The 12028-nt window shown below is 40.1% G+C and overlaps 1 long non-coding RNA gene across 1 annotated transcript in view; it reads left to right on the plus strand.

Moving 5' to 3' along the window:
• Positions 1-12028, plus strand: part of LOC135315774 (uncharacterized) — a 135461-nt gene that overhangs the window by 74457 nt on the left and 48976 nt on the right. The window contains exon 2 of the long non-coding RNA XR_010375268.1: positions 10956-11132. This is a non-coding gene — a long non-coding RNA (uncharacterized LOC135315774). The remainder of the gene's footprint in view (positions 1-10955; positions 11133-12028) is intronic.

Below are 12028 nucleotides of genomic sequence, written 5' to 3' on the forward strand. Positions count from 1 at the left end.
CTGTCAGGTAGAAAGAAGTACTCGAGTTAACCCTTCAACAGAGATGTCTGCCTCCTGTTTTGCTTCCAGACAGTCAATGCTTTTTAATCCGCTTCTGCTGGCACCCTGTTTTAGTGATTCTTGTAAGAGTAGAAAAGTAGCCATATGGCTTGCAGTAACTTGCATTTCAGTGCAGAATTGAAAGTTACACTAATTATCTTTTTGCCTAGATAATGCTTTGAACCTTATTTTACATGGCCATAGCAAAAATATGGAAGCAACCAGGCAGTTTCAGGTCAGTGAAACACCATCTTGAGAGAGGTCAACACAGGAATGTGCCTGGTGAACGGTCCCTTACAGCCTCCTGTGGAGAAGCCTCAATGTGTGGCAAGCAGATGGCTCAGCTCTGTCAACATCAGAAAGTCTCCTAAAACATGAGATTATTGAGGCAATGAGGTTCTGGCTAACTAACTACATCTGAGATGCTCATGGGCATGGCTCTCGTTTAGTCCTTGCCTTTCTACGAGACAAAAAAAAAACATTTAAATGCTTGAAAGAATATTTTATAAAGGAAGTATGTGAAAATGAAGACTGTAACATAAATGTATGCTTGCCAGTAACAGTGGCAGACTGGATCTGGCAACGTAGGAGGGCTCTTCCAGCTTCACAGTCTCATAGTATTTGCAAAATTACTTTCTGAAAAAAATCTGTGGGTGTTATGCAGAGGCCATGCTAAAGCTTCATAATTAAAAATAGTAAATAATTAAAACCTGTCTGGGAACAGTTATATAGATAATTTAAATCTCAGGTGTGCACAAAAGAGAAGGAAATGTGAACATATTACAATTTGGGATTGTCTATTAGATTTGTCTTGTTCAAGTGAATCCAAATCTGAACTATAAGCACTATCCTGTATGCCACCAAGCACAGCAAATCTCAAAGCAGTATGAATACGTGTGTTACTTTTGGACTTAATGGACTTTCTCTTCAAAGATGACAAAGTGCCTTTGAAATGGGAAGTGCAAGTACACTACAGCTCCCAGGAGAACTACTCTGGCTTTCTCTTTATGTAAAGGTCATTGCAAATTGGGAAGTTTAATTCACGTCCCTCATGTTTTGTGCCGCCAGTCATGGTCCTTAGCTGATAAATAAGAAAAGTGAATTTGGTCCTGAAGAGAGGGCGTGTACAGGTGAACAGTATAAACTTGTCCAGATGCTTCCCAGGGGGACAGTTTAACGACACCTTCTGCTGCAGTGTGTTTTTTCTGTTCTGCAGTAGACGCACTTCCAGGCTATTCATGACTTTAGTATAAAGAATGACAAATGATGTATTCAGTGAGGGATCATAGGGACGACACAGGAAAAGAGAGCCTAGATGCAGGATTGTCATTTCTGGGTTGATGGATGACCTAAAAACGTAGGCTGCTAAATTTGTGTGTAGTGACTGAAGAAATAAAGTTACACTTGGCCAAAAGAAGCAAGTGAGCATGATTTGTTTCTACATCTCAAGCACAATAGTACCTATTTTTGCATTAAAAAAGTTGGTAACAGATGAAATTATGATAAAAGATCCATATTTGCAAGTGATCAACTGAAAGAAAAGGAAGAAAGAGTCAGTGTACCATTGTAAAGAAAGGGTTTTCAGGAATCTCCATTGCACATGAAGAATAGACTTGTTTTCAGAAACTCTAGTCCAGCCTACAGTATATTCTTTTTTTTGTAAGGAGAGCATAGAAGTTGCTACAATGTCTGTCTGCCAGAGAACAGCTTTAATGAAGCTTTAATTTCTTTTCTAGTATTGCTGTTTGCTTTTCAGGATAGCACATGCGTTCTCTCTGGGGTCCTTTTCCTCCCTGTTGTGTGAATTCCCTATATATTATACATAGAAACATGCATGAGCAATAGGGTGGGTGAAAAGAAGTAAGAATTTACTTGTGCAATGATGTTTAGCTATAAAAAGCTACTTTTACTGTAAAATTAATTAATAGGAAGTTTGTTTTTTCATAACTGTTATTTTTTTATTTATTCTAGTGATTTTTATTTCTAACATGAATAACATCCACAAGCTCAGGGGAGCATATCACCCCTTTCTGAATTTAGAAACTCATCAGCTCTATTATGTTTTTTAGACACAGTGTTGTTTTGGGATATATTTCTGGGATATAGCTCAGTTCTATTTGTCCTATAGGAGTAATCTCACTGAGGTAGCATATATATGCTCTTTTCTCCTCCTTCATATTTCAGCTACAGAGATTGGAAGGTTCACTGCAGTTCATGTTGCTACTGCCATGCCTTTTTCCTTAGTGTCTCACAAAGAGGGAAGGAGCTTGGGAAGGGTCTTTGTGCCTTACAGAGAACTGTAGTAGGCTGAGGGAGAAGCTGGGTTAATGCTGATTTGTGCAGCAAGAACAACTAATACACAAAGAAAAAGAATAATTAGTCATCTTTTCTCTACTTTCTAACTTCTTGCTATTAAGCAGATATCCCTCCAGGTATGTTTCCCTTTTCTCACAACTAAGAACCGTAGATGGGCTCGTGCACCTCTGTCTTTCTGAGGCAGTGCCAATATTTCTAGACTTACCTGTCTAGAATAGCAGATCAGGATTGTAAAAGAATGGGATTTTGAATGGAAATTTGAATGAATCTGAATGGAGAAGTTCTGAAAAAACAAGAGTCATGTTTAGGTCTTTTGTTTGTTTATATTGAATTAAAAGCCAAGTTTCAGCATGTTTTTATACTGGTTCAGAAAATTGATGAGGACTATGTTTGTAGCTTCTGCCAGTTTCTTTTCTTCATTAACATCAGCTACTTAAAAGAAGTTATGGGTCAGCCTTAGAACAGAAAGAGATGCTGTCTATATAAAAACTTGATTCCTTCAGTATTTCTCCCATTTGTCTTACAGTGCCAGCTATTCAGGTAGAGTTTTTTGGTTTTAATGACCATTTCCCAGAAGACGACCTTTCCATAGTTGTGGCTCTATAAAAGATGACAGCACTAACCTAAAATAAGTTAATTTCTTGGCAGCCAAACTGAAGATTCAGAAAGGCCCAAGCCTGGGATTTTTCAGGAATACACTATATGGAGGTAAGGACCCCAAATCCATAAGGTCTTCCTCCGCTTTGCAGGTAGCTTTCATAGTGTGGTTCAGCTCTCCTCTATAGGCTAGACTGATAAGGAACAGCTGAGCTTTAGTCTGTTGTTGTATGGAGTGAAAATTGACCCCTGCAGAACTGCAAGGTGTTTGAGAAATGTAAACAAAGCAATAATGATTTTAGAAGCATTCAGCGTAATGCTCTCTCACCAGGTGGTTTTGTGAGGAAGGCTTTCTTTCCTCTCTTCCTTTCCTTTCATTTTGATGAAATGAAGTCTCCAGGGTTCATGCTGTGAATCGCCAGTTTCTCCCCTCTCTCCTGCACAGCCCCATGTACTGGAGAAGGGACCGTATCCCCAGCTCGCTTCTGAAGGACCCAAGCCTTGCCCTGTGCACTTGTGTTCCCCCAAACCCTGCCCAGGGAGGGGACAAACATACCTGTGTCAGGCTGGCACGTCAGATCTGAAACAGTTCTGCTGCTGTAATCCCTTGGTCTATGTGGGTCTTCCACAAACCTCTTCCCATCCTTTGACAACAGCTCCCTGGCCACCTCCTCACCTGCAGTGGGAGAAGGGGAGGGACAGGGTGCCTCACAGCCCCTACCTTCCCCCACACCCAGCAGAAGATAACGGTTCAGGTATGGTCTCACTTTTGAGAGGAGTTTGGTACTATACACGTTCAATAGGAGACAGCTTACTTTTACTTGGTAAGTTTTAGGTGCTTTTTTGAGACTTTCTTCCAGACAGATCTCTTGTTGTAATATCAACCTGTAAGAATAGATTTGTGAGTCCATTTCCTCAGCACCAATTAAAATGGAAATAATTTACCAGAAGGAGGCCTTGCAGGATCAAACCCAGCATCTTTCACGCACCATATGCTCAAGTGGAGGTACTACCTATTTAAGCATAGAAAGTCTATAAAACATCCACTTCTGTCCCTCACCATGATGAACTGCAGCTCCCAGGACTGCATTCAGTATGCAGCACAAATCACGTTTCTAGACAACCGGATCTGTGTTCCTACTTCGCTTGGTTATTAGGCAGTAATTCATTTTCCATTAATTTTCACACAGATTATACTTTCTTGAATATTACCAAGAAGAGGGTTAGAATAAAAATCTAATCCAGAACTTATAGCAAATAGAAATAAGAGCTTTTTATCTTTCTTAGTGTCATTGATCTTTTGAGTCAATACCATTTGTAAAAAAAAAAAAAAGAAAAAAAAAAAAGTACCTGGCAGAATTAATGTCACATGTCTTCAGGCATCTACAGTAGACACAGCTCTACACTTGGTTTTCTCACCTCTTTCTACATTGTTAGTGACAAGAAATGGGCATTAAGGAATGACTCATCTGAACTTCTTTGGGCAACCAATTAGTCTGTAATTTAGGGTGCTGCAATGGGCACACAGATGCCTATTTCTTCCCAGCGACAGTCGCGGCAGCCCAAGCCGACACCCCCGGCAGAGGCAGTCACTCAGAACGCTCTGCCAGGTGAGGCTCCTTTGCGAGGTGATGTGGGCAGGCCTGCTGGAGTCACGGCAGCCCTGCAAGTTGCTGTCTGCACAGGAGAGGGACCCGAATACGTATGACTGCTTGACAGATCATTTGCTTTACTGGCTTTACTGATAACGATTGTTTAGTTTGTGTATTTGATATTTTTGTCTGAGTGGGTGAAGATGAATAGGTACCAGCAAAGGGCTAAAAGGTTAAAAGTTTGTTTGCTTTACATGTTATTGTTTCTGTAACAAGAACAAGACTAGGAAACGTCATTACGCTTTATTTGTTTAAAAAAAAAAATCCCAATCCCCAAAACCCTGAAAGATTGTAGACTTTAAAATGTTTCATTTAGGCACATTATGGTAAAATTCCCCGGGGGTAAATATGTTTTTTGTTTTCCGAGAGTCCTAAAAGTCTTCCAGGAAAGACTGTTTTCCTCAAAGAATGAAAATATTTTTCTTTCCAATCATACTTCAAAATGCATTCCTAGGGAAGAAAAAACTTCTTCCAGTTGAAAGACTCCTGTTGAACACCCGTTATGTCAGGATATGTTAGCATCTCACTTTTCCATATGTGATCACTATAATTTGCTACTCACACCCATGCTTACTCAATTCCTTGTATGTGTAACTAGATATTTTCTTTTTGATTGTGGATAATAAGCCCTCATTGTTTTAACGTAATGCTTAAACCAACAGCAAATGGCAAAAAAGCACTGCTTAAACTCCAAGCTTATCTGTCTAAGACCTTAGGTCTTCAGGGACAGTGAATTGCATGGGCTCAAAGCATACTATTGCAGTGCTTATAAGCTCAGCAAGCCCTTGCCATCAGATCTCAGTTCTCTGAAGCTCTTTGAGACTAAAACTGAACTCCTACAGCCAGCAGAGCAGAAGCTCCTTTGCAGCTCTGCTGCTGCAGGGGTTTGTGTGTTGCAGTCAGTTTGTAGTGTCGGAGGGGTGTACTTTTGCTATGGTGCCAATGGTGTTAAGTTCCATGCATCGTGGCTGATACTGTGTATCAGAAAAGCTTGAACTCTCGATTGAATTCAACATGCTGCTTTTTTATATAGGATGTAATTAAGGTAATTCAGCCAGAAAAAACTCGCATTTTCACTTGTTCTGCGCAAAGTGGAATAGTCTGAAAGAGCAGCTGTAAAATCTGCACCTCAGGACAGTTAGAACAGGTTAGTTATGTTCTGTGGCATGGCAGAGCTGTAGGTTCAGGTTCTCCTAGCAAAAAGAGAGGATTTGAACTCATATCTCTGCTATTCTAAACCACAACATGAATGGGCTGAGGACAAGAATGACACTAGAAATTGTGTTTGGGGGAGAAAGCAGTAAAATCAAAACTCTACTTTGGCACCAAGAGAAGAAACTCCCTGCAGCCAAGGTGCAAGGTGCTTGCTGAGCCCTGGAGAGAGGTAAAACCTTCCAAAGATTTGACTGAGAGAGAATCCCCTTACAGAGCTGATGTGAAAGTGTAAATTGCACAAATAAATCAAGAAGGATCATCCTTTGTTTTAGGAGCTGCTACACTAAAATAAACTACTAATAAAACCGTGAATCAATTAAAATTAATATAAAAGCCTGTAAGTAGAACTTGCATTTAAAACTTACTGAACAAGGCAAAGAGAAAACGTACTTAGGCATCAAGGTCACTTTCATTCAAGAAGTTTGCTAAGTTTGCTAGGTCATTGGGGAAATAATTACAGCCAGCAGAAAGTAAAATCAAAGAAGTGAGCACTTGCGAGCCCAGACGGGCAGGCACCAAATGGCAATGTTAGGGACAAATAGCAGCAAGGTGTTTGCCAATAATGTAATGCAAAGCTTGTATCATACTGAACTAAGGTTGAGATTATTGGCATTTGGAGTGCATTCATCACCAGTATCCATTTGGGGGAAGACTGCATCGATAGTACCTGCCCTTGCCTTATTTCCAGTCTTCGACAACTTGAGGGTGGCTGCTGAGCTGCACAGTGACTACTCTTTCCTGGCTGAATTTTCACCTATGTGCAGCTCAGTTATGAGATTCAGTGCAGTCTCTCCAACTTTATGAGGATCCTGCCTCAATTTGGGAAAACAGGTCTCTCTGGGACCCGCTATATTATCAAAACCGCACAGTTGAACATTTCTGTTGTTCCTCTGAATGAAACAGTGTTCCTCAAAAGTACTGTCTTTTTTATTGCTTAGATTTGAACACACATTTTCTTACTGTCTTTTTCTGTCATTTATTGAAAGATGGCTGTACAGGAAAAAGTTCATACTTTTTTTTTTTTTTTGTCAAGATACACAGACCTGGAGGAATTAATTTCTTCTGTCATATGGGAAAGCTGTCTGCTACCTTGTATCTCTGCTACGCAGTGGATTTCACCCCCAATTTCTAGCCCAGAGGATAAGGAGAGTTGAGAGGCTAGGCCTGTTCATTATGTATGTTGCCACTGTGCTTTTTAAAAATAAGTTGAAGTCTTGAAAGCAATTGGGAGTAACAAGCCCTTTGATTTAATATTAATGGGATTTGTGTATCTAAGTTGCTCAGGTTATTTTGAAAATACTCACGAGCCTGTCCCCTATTATTGCAGGTCTGGGAGAGAGACTCTGAGGGCAATGCTCATTGCCTTCTCTGCACACCCAGCACCCCTTGCTGAAACAGCACCTGCTGTTTCCAGTTTTTAACAAAAACTGCAGTTTGCAAGTCGGCACCTCTCAGGCATCAGTGCTACCGCAGCGGTACCCATTAGGATGTGCCCAGCACCAAATGCGTTCAGACGGTAACACACCCAATTGCTATGCACGAAAGGGGGAGGTGTGGGGCCAGGCTCACTGTGTGCGCAGGGGGTGAAACGCTTCTGAATGGGTCTGTGCAGCATCTGCCTGTGTACATTGAGTCCCGTTGAAAACTCGCAGCAGCTCCTGGAAAGCCGTCCCTTACCCTGAGCGACCACTGGTTTGGGCCCATGCTGAGCAAACCTGCCCAGCTCCGCAGGTATTCACCTCCATCCTGCACCTGTCCACCCATTATAATATCAAGTGATCTAATAACAGCAATTGTGTGGTTTTCTTTGCTTCACCCAAACATCTGCTGAGCGTTTCTAGCACAGCATGGAAGAGCATTATCTTGGTTTACAGCTTATCTTGTTCTAACAACATCAGAAATTCCAGCCATCAATATGCTCCCTCTGGAGAGCAAACCAATCGCAGGTGTGTCAGCTGGCTCCAATTATATTCACAGGCTCATACTCATCTTGTGTCAGCTCATCATAACTGCAAATCTGTGTAGTTTTAAAATTATTTATTGCCATACGGATGAACCAGATGACCTAATCAATCTGGGTTTTACGATTCGTATGAAGAATAGTAACTGATGTTAGTCAGAAAAGAAATATCCGAGGCTTTGAAGAAATTTCCATTAAAATATGTTTTTCATATTATGAAATTTATTTCATGAAACATTAACTCCATTTTCTGCAGACTATTTTAATATTCAGAGTTAAAGGTTTTTCTCTCACTTTTGCATTACTAGATAACTATAATAATTCAGAGTATATCATAAAGTTTACAGAGCGCTGTAAGTCTGAAACAATGTTACAGCTCAAAGCCAGAAATGAAACAAAGTCCAAAGAGAAAACTGTCAATGAAAATTGGTAGAAATTGGATATGTATGTAAATGACAAAACCTAATCTACCACGATTCATAGGGCAAATAACTCTAGCAACTATTACTTGGCACCAAATAGAAACATTTCATTGAAAGTGCTGCTGCTAGTGAAATGAACTGATGAACATAAATTGAACATAAATGGCTGCAGGCAAACTGGAGTACCAAACAGAAAAGGAACAGGAGAAAAAAAAATGGTGTTTGTATACACATGTGTGTGTGTGCACACAGTGTTATATACATATAAACATCTCTAAGTCTCTGAAATAAACATCTCTAAGTCTCTGAAATGGATTGGATTGCCAAGGATTCCCAACCCAGCAAGTTTCCCAGGTGTAAAACCCTCGGCCACCCTCGCCAGGGATGGAGCCACTCCCAGGCTACAGGCAGCGAAGCCCATCCAGAATGGGCTCCTACCGCTGGTCAGGATGGGATGCCAGCTATGGTCAGAGATAAAAGGGATGGAAGGATAAAATCAGGCTCTGAAATTCATGCCCTGCTAATTGATTAATTTAATATATTAGGCTGCTATATGTTCTTATGTAAAGTCTTAGCCCAAACTCGGATATAATTTTTGTTGCCTTAAATCTGGAATGACTCCATTGTTTCTGACAGTAAAGGGGAAAACTGAGGGTTTACCTTATCCCTCCTCTCCTCCCATTCTTTTCTCAGAGTCCTAGCTGTATCACGAAGTGCTTCTTTGAATGAAATCCTTTCTCTAAGGGCACCCGTTAGTAAACAATAAAAACATGTATATACATATGCACACATAAACACTCCTCCTCCTCCTCTGCACATAGATGACATAAATCGTTCTCTGCAGTTTCCTAGAAACCGTGCTACAGATGTGGTATTTGAGAGTGAATGTGGCTAACGTTTATTAGACTTGAACTGTATTGTGGGTAATTGTCCAGTAATAACCTTTGGTAAATTATATGAAGCCTTTACTTTACTTAACAGAGAACGTAGGCTCCCCAAACTCTAATATTATCATCATTCAAGATAATGAGCAACACAAACCATTCTATTACCAATCTAAAAGCAATAAATGTCAAAGTAAAGAACTATGCAATATTCAGGCCTGGAAGAACAAAGGACAAAAGTAATGATAATGCCTTTTTATATTTGCAGTCTATTATATCATGCATAACAAATGACCCTGTAATTGTAGACAGTGTTATTTTAACAGGTTATAAAGAGAAAATGGTGGGGGTGGGAAGGGAGTGTTTTGAACGCTGCCCTGACAAATGCTGTGGGGCTGGTAAATTGAAATACCTGATGTTGTATTTGAATTTTATCCTGGTGAGTATGCTGGATTGTTCTGAAGCTGTTTTGTTTCTCACCATGATCACCTAGAGCTCTGCAACGTGACACCAAGACCCTTGCTTGCCACATTAATGGTTTTACTGATAATTTGGTGGTGGCCTCAGTTCTCCTCTGACACAAGCACAAGCAAGGACAAAAATACGCTTTAAAACACAGTTTATTGATTTATGGAAATTCCTAATTTGGGCATTTACAGACCATTCAGAGGTCGCACAGCATTTGGGCAATCATTCATTATGAGCCTGAGGGTTATGACAAGCAACGGGCGCTCTGTCTACTGCTGCATGTATGGTGGTATATATTCAGGTACTCATGGGTTTGTAGAGTGACTCCACTTCGAGATATCTTGGTTTAATTCTTTTGTAAACAAAAGTAGAAGCTAGTCAGCTATTTGATCAGTGTCTAGAATAATTTTTTTAAAGTTAGAGGTGAAGGAAATTGCCTGAAACTCTGGAAGCCAATGCCTCAGCTGCTCTGTTGTAAAAGTAGAATAATTCTTACCTTCTTGTACCTTTTGTTCGTTGCCTGTTTTGAAAAGACTTTTTGGTGAACAAATGCTGTCTCTTAGTTTGCATGTTCTTCATGTCAACATGTGAAGGTCTGCAAAGCATGTTATTTACTAAAACAAATACTTAAATGACACTCATCTATGTGATTGAAAGAATTCATTCGTGTAGCTTTGATGTGCTATGGAGGCAATTAGCATAAGGGGCAATTTTATTTTAGATCTCATTCATCAATATGCACAATCAAATTCTGTTCCCGGGTATCTAGGCCTGAAGTAAATCCATCCATCCTGCTCTTTCCCTAGATCTACGCTTATCGACACGAGAGTAGGATTTAGCTGTAGACGGGAAAAGTTGAGAGTCCTTTGTCCAGAAATGAACCCTTTGCTGACATTATTTTGCCTTATAACTCACATAATTCTTTATGCCTTCCCTAATGTGGCCATTTTCTACTCTCCCTCACCCAACACAAAAGCTTCCAACAGATTCAGGACCCTGTGGAGGGTCAAGCCGTGTGCAGTTTCATTAGGTAAAATTCTGTTTTGACTTGCTTTGGTGCTTTCTTATCAGCTGACATATAGACCGTAAATGACAAATATGTTATTAAACTGAAATAACCTTGCTTATATTATCTTTTTAAAGCTGGTTTAATAAGTTGCTTTTGGCATGTTTGCTGTTCATAAGGTCACTTTACTTCACCACCTCAAAAACAAATCCACAGAAGTGTGTGTCAGAGAGAAAACAGGCCCTCAGAACAAAGCTGTAAAATTTAGGTTTTCACTTGTAACGCTGCTTCACAGAAGTGACAGAAAAAAATAGCAAGCAGTTATTTAACTTCTCTCTTTCCTTCTGAGGGAAAACAAATGATTAAACTTCTCAATATTTGCATTTTCCCCATCAGCATACATCCCAAACCTGTCAAGTGAATGGCAGGGGGCGGCAGTGCCTGTCTCATCTCTGCTTTTGGAAAAGATCAGAACCCGAGCTTCCTGATGGCACAGCCATACTGCTGTTTCCATAGCAGATCTCAGAAAAGATGTTCCCCACAAGACATATATATACACACAACTATTTTCAGGTAAGTTCCAGAATAATGAACACAGCTTGTGTTGTGTTTTATTTTTGCACCTTCTTCCTCATATCTAAATGCATGTTACACATTAATCTATATGTTCATCTGTTTCTGTTTGTCTGTAATTTTATGAGGTAGCATCTGTGACTTGTAGGTTTGTATAATAACATGTATATAAGTGAAATCATCAGTTGGGTTTAAGGACTGTGTTCAATAAGCAGAGGAGTCTTGGATGACGGTTACTAGTTACTATAGTTTGACTGCTACATAGCTGAGATGTGAAGAGGGGATTTAGTTAAATGGTTTGTCTAGTTGTCGAGGTTATTGTCCTCTTTTCTTGGGCTGCTACAGAAAAGACATCTAGTTCCTTTTGGTCTGAAAAAGAAAATTTCATATATACAACCGATTTACCTTTTGGCTCGCTGACTTCCCATCCCAAAAGGCATTTGTTTGCTCATCAGACTTTGTCAGGCTCAGAAATAGTTTCAGGAAGAACAGATGTGAATCCATCCTCAGACAAAAGTGTAAATGTTAATGCTGATAAATGGCAATGTCCAAGATAGTCACGGGAAAATAATTAGGGATAATGTTTTGGAATTGCTTATATATTGAGTTTTAATTTCCAATATGTCATTGAAACTGAGTGGGAGGCCAGGTGAATGCTCTAAGTATCAGTCTGAAGGCAGGAGCGTAGGCCTTCAGATGGTACACCTCAGGTACAGGAAGTTTCAGAAAGAAGTGGAAATCCCAAAAGTCTTCCTCGGGGGGTGGTGGTGGTGGTGGTGGGGGAACCAAACAAAAATCCAAGAGTAGGCTATTGCTAATCCAGTTTACAGCGTATTTGACACTGCACAAATGAGGTTTGGCACATCACTAGTAAAACTGTAACGTAAGGCTTTGCA

Source organism: Phalacrocorax carbo, chromosome 1 (genome assembly GCF_963921805.1).
Source record: "Phalacrocorax carbo chromosome 1, bPhaCar2.1, whole genome shotgun sequence".
NCBI classification, from domain to species: Eukaryota; Metazoa; Chordata; class Aves; order Suliformes; family Phalacrocoracidae; genus Phalacrocorax; species Phalacrocorax carbo.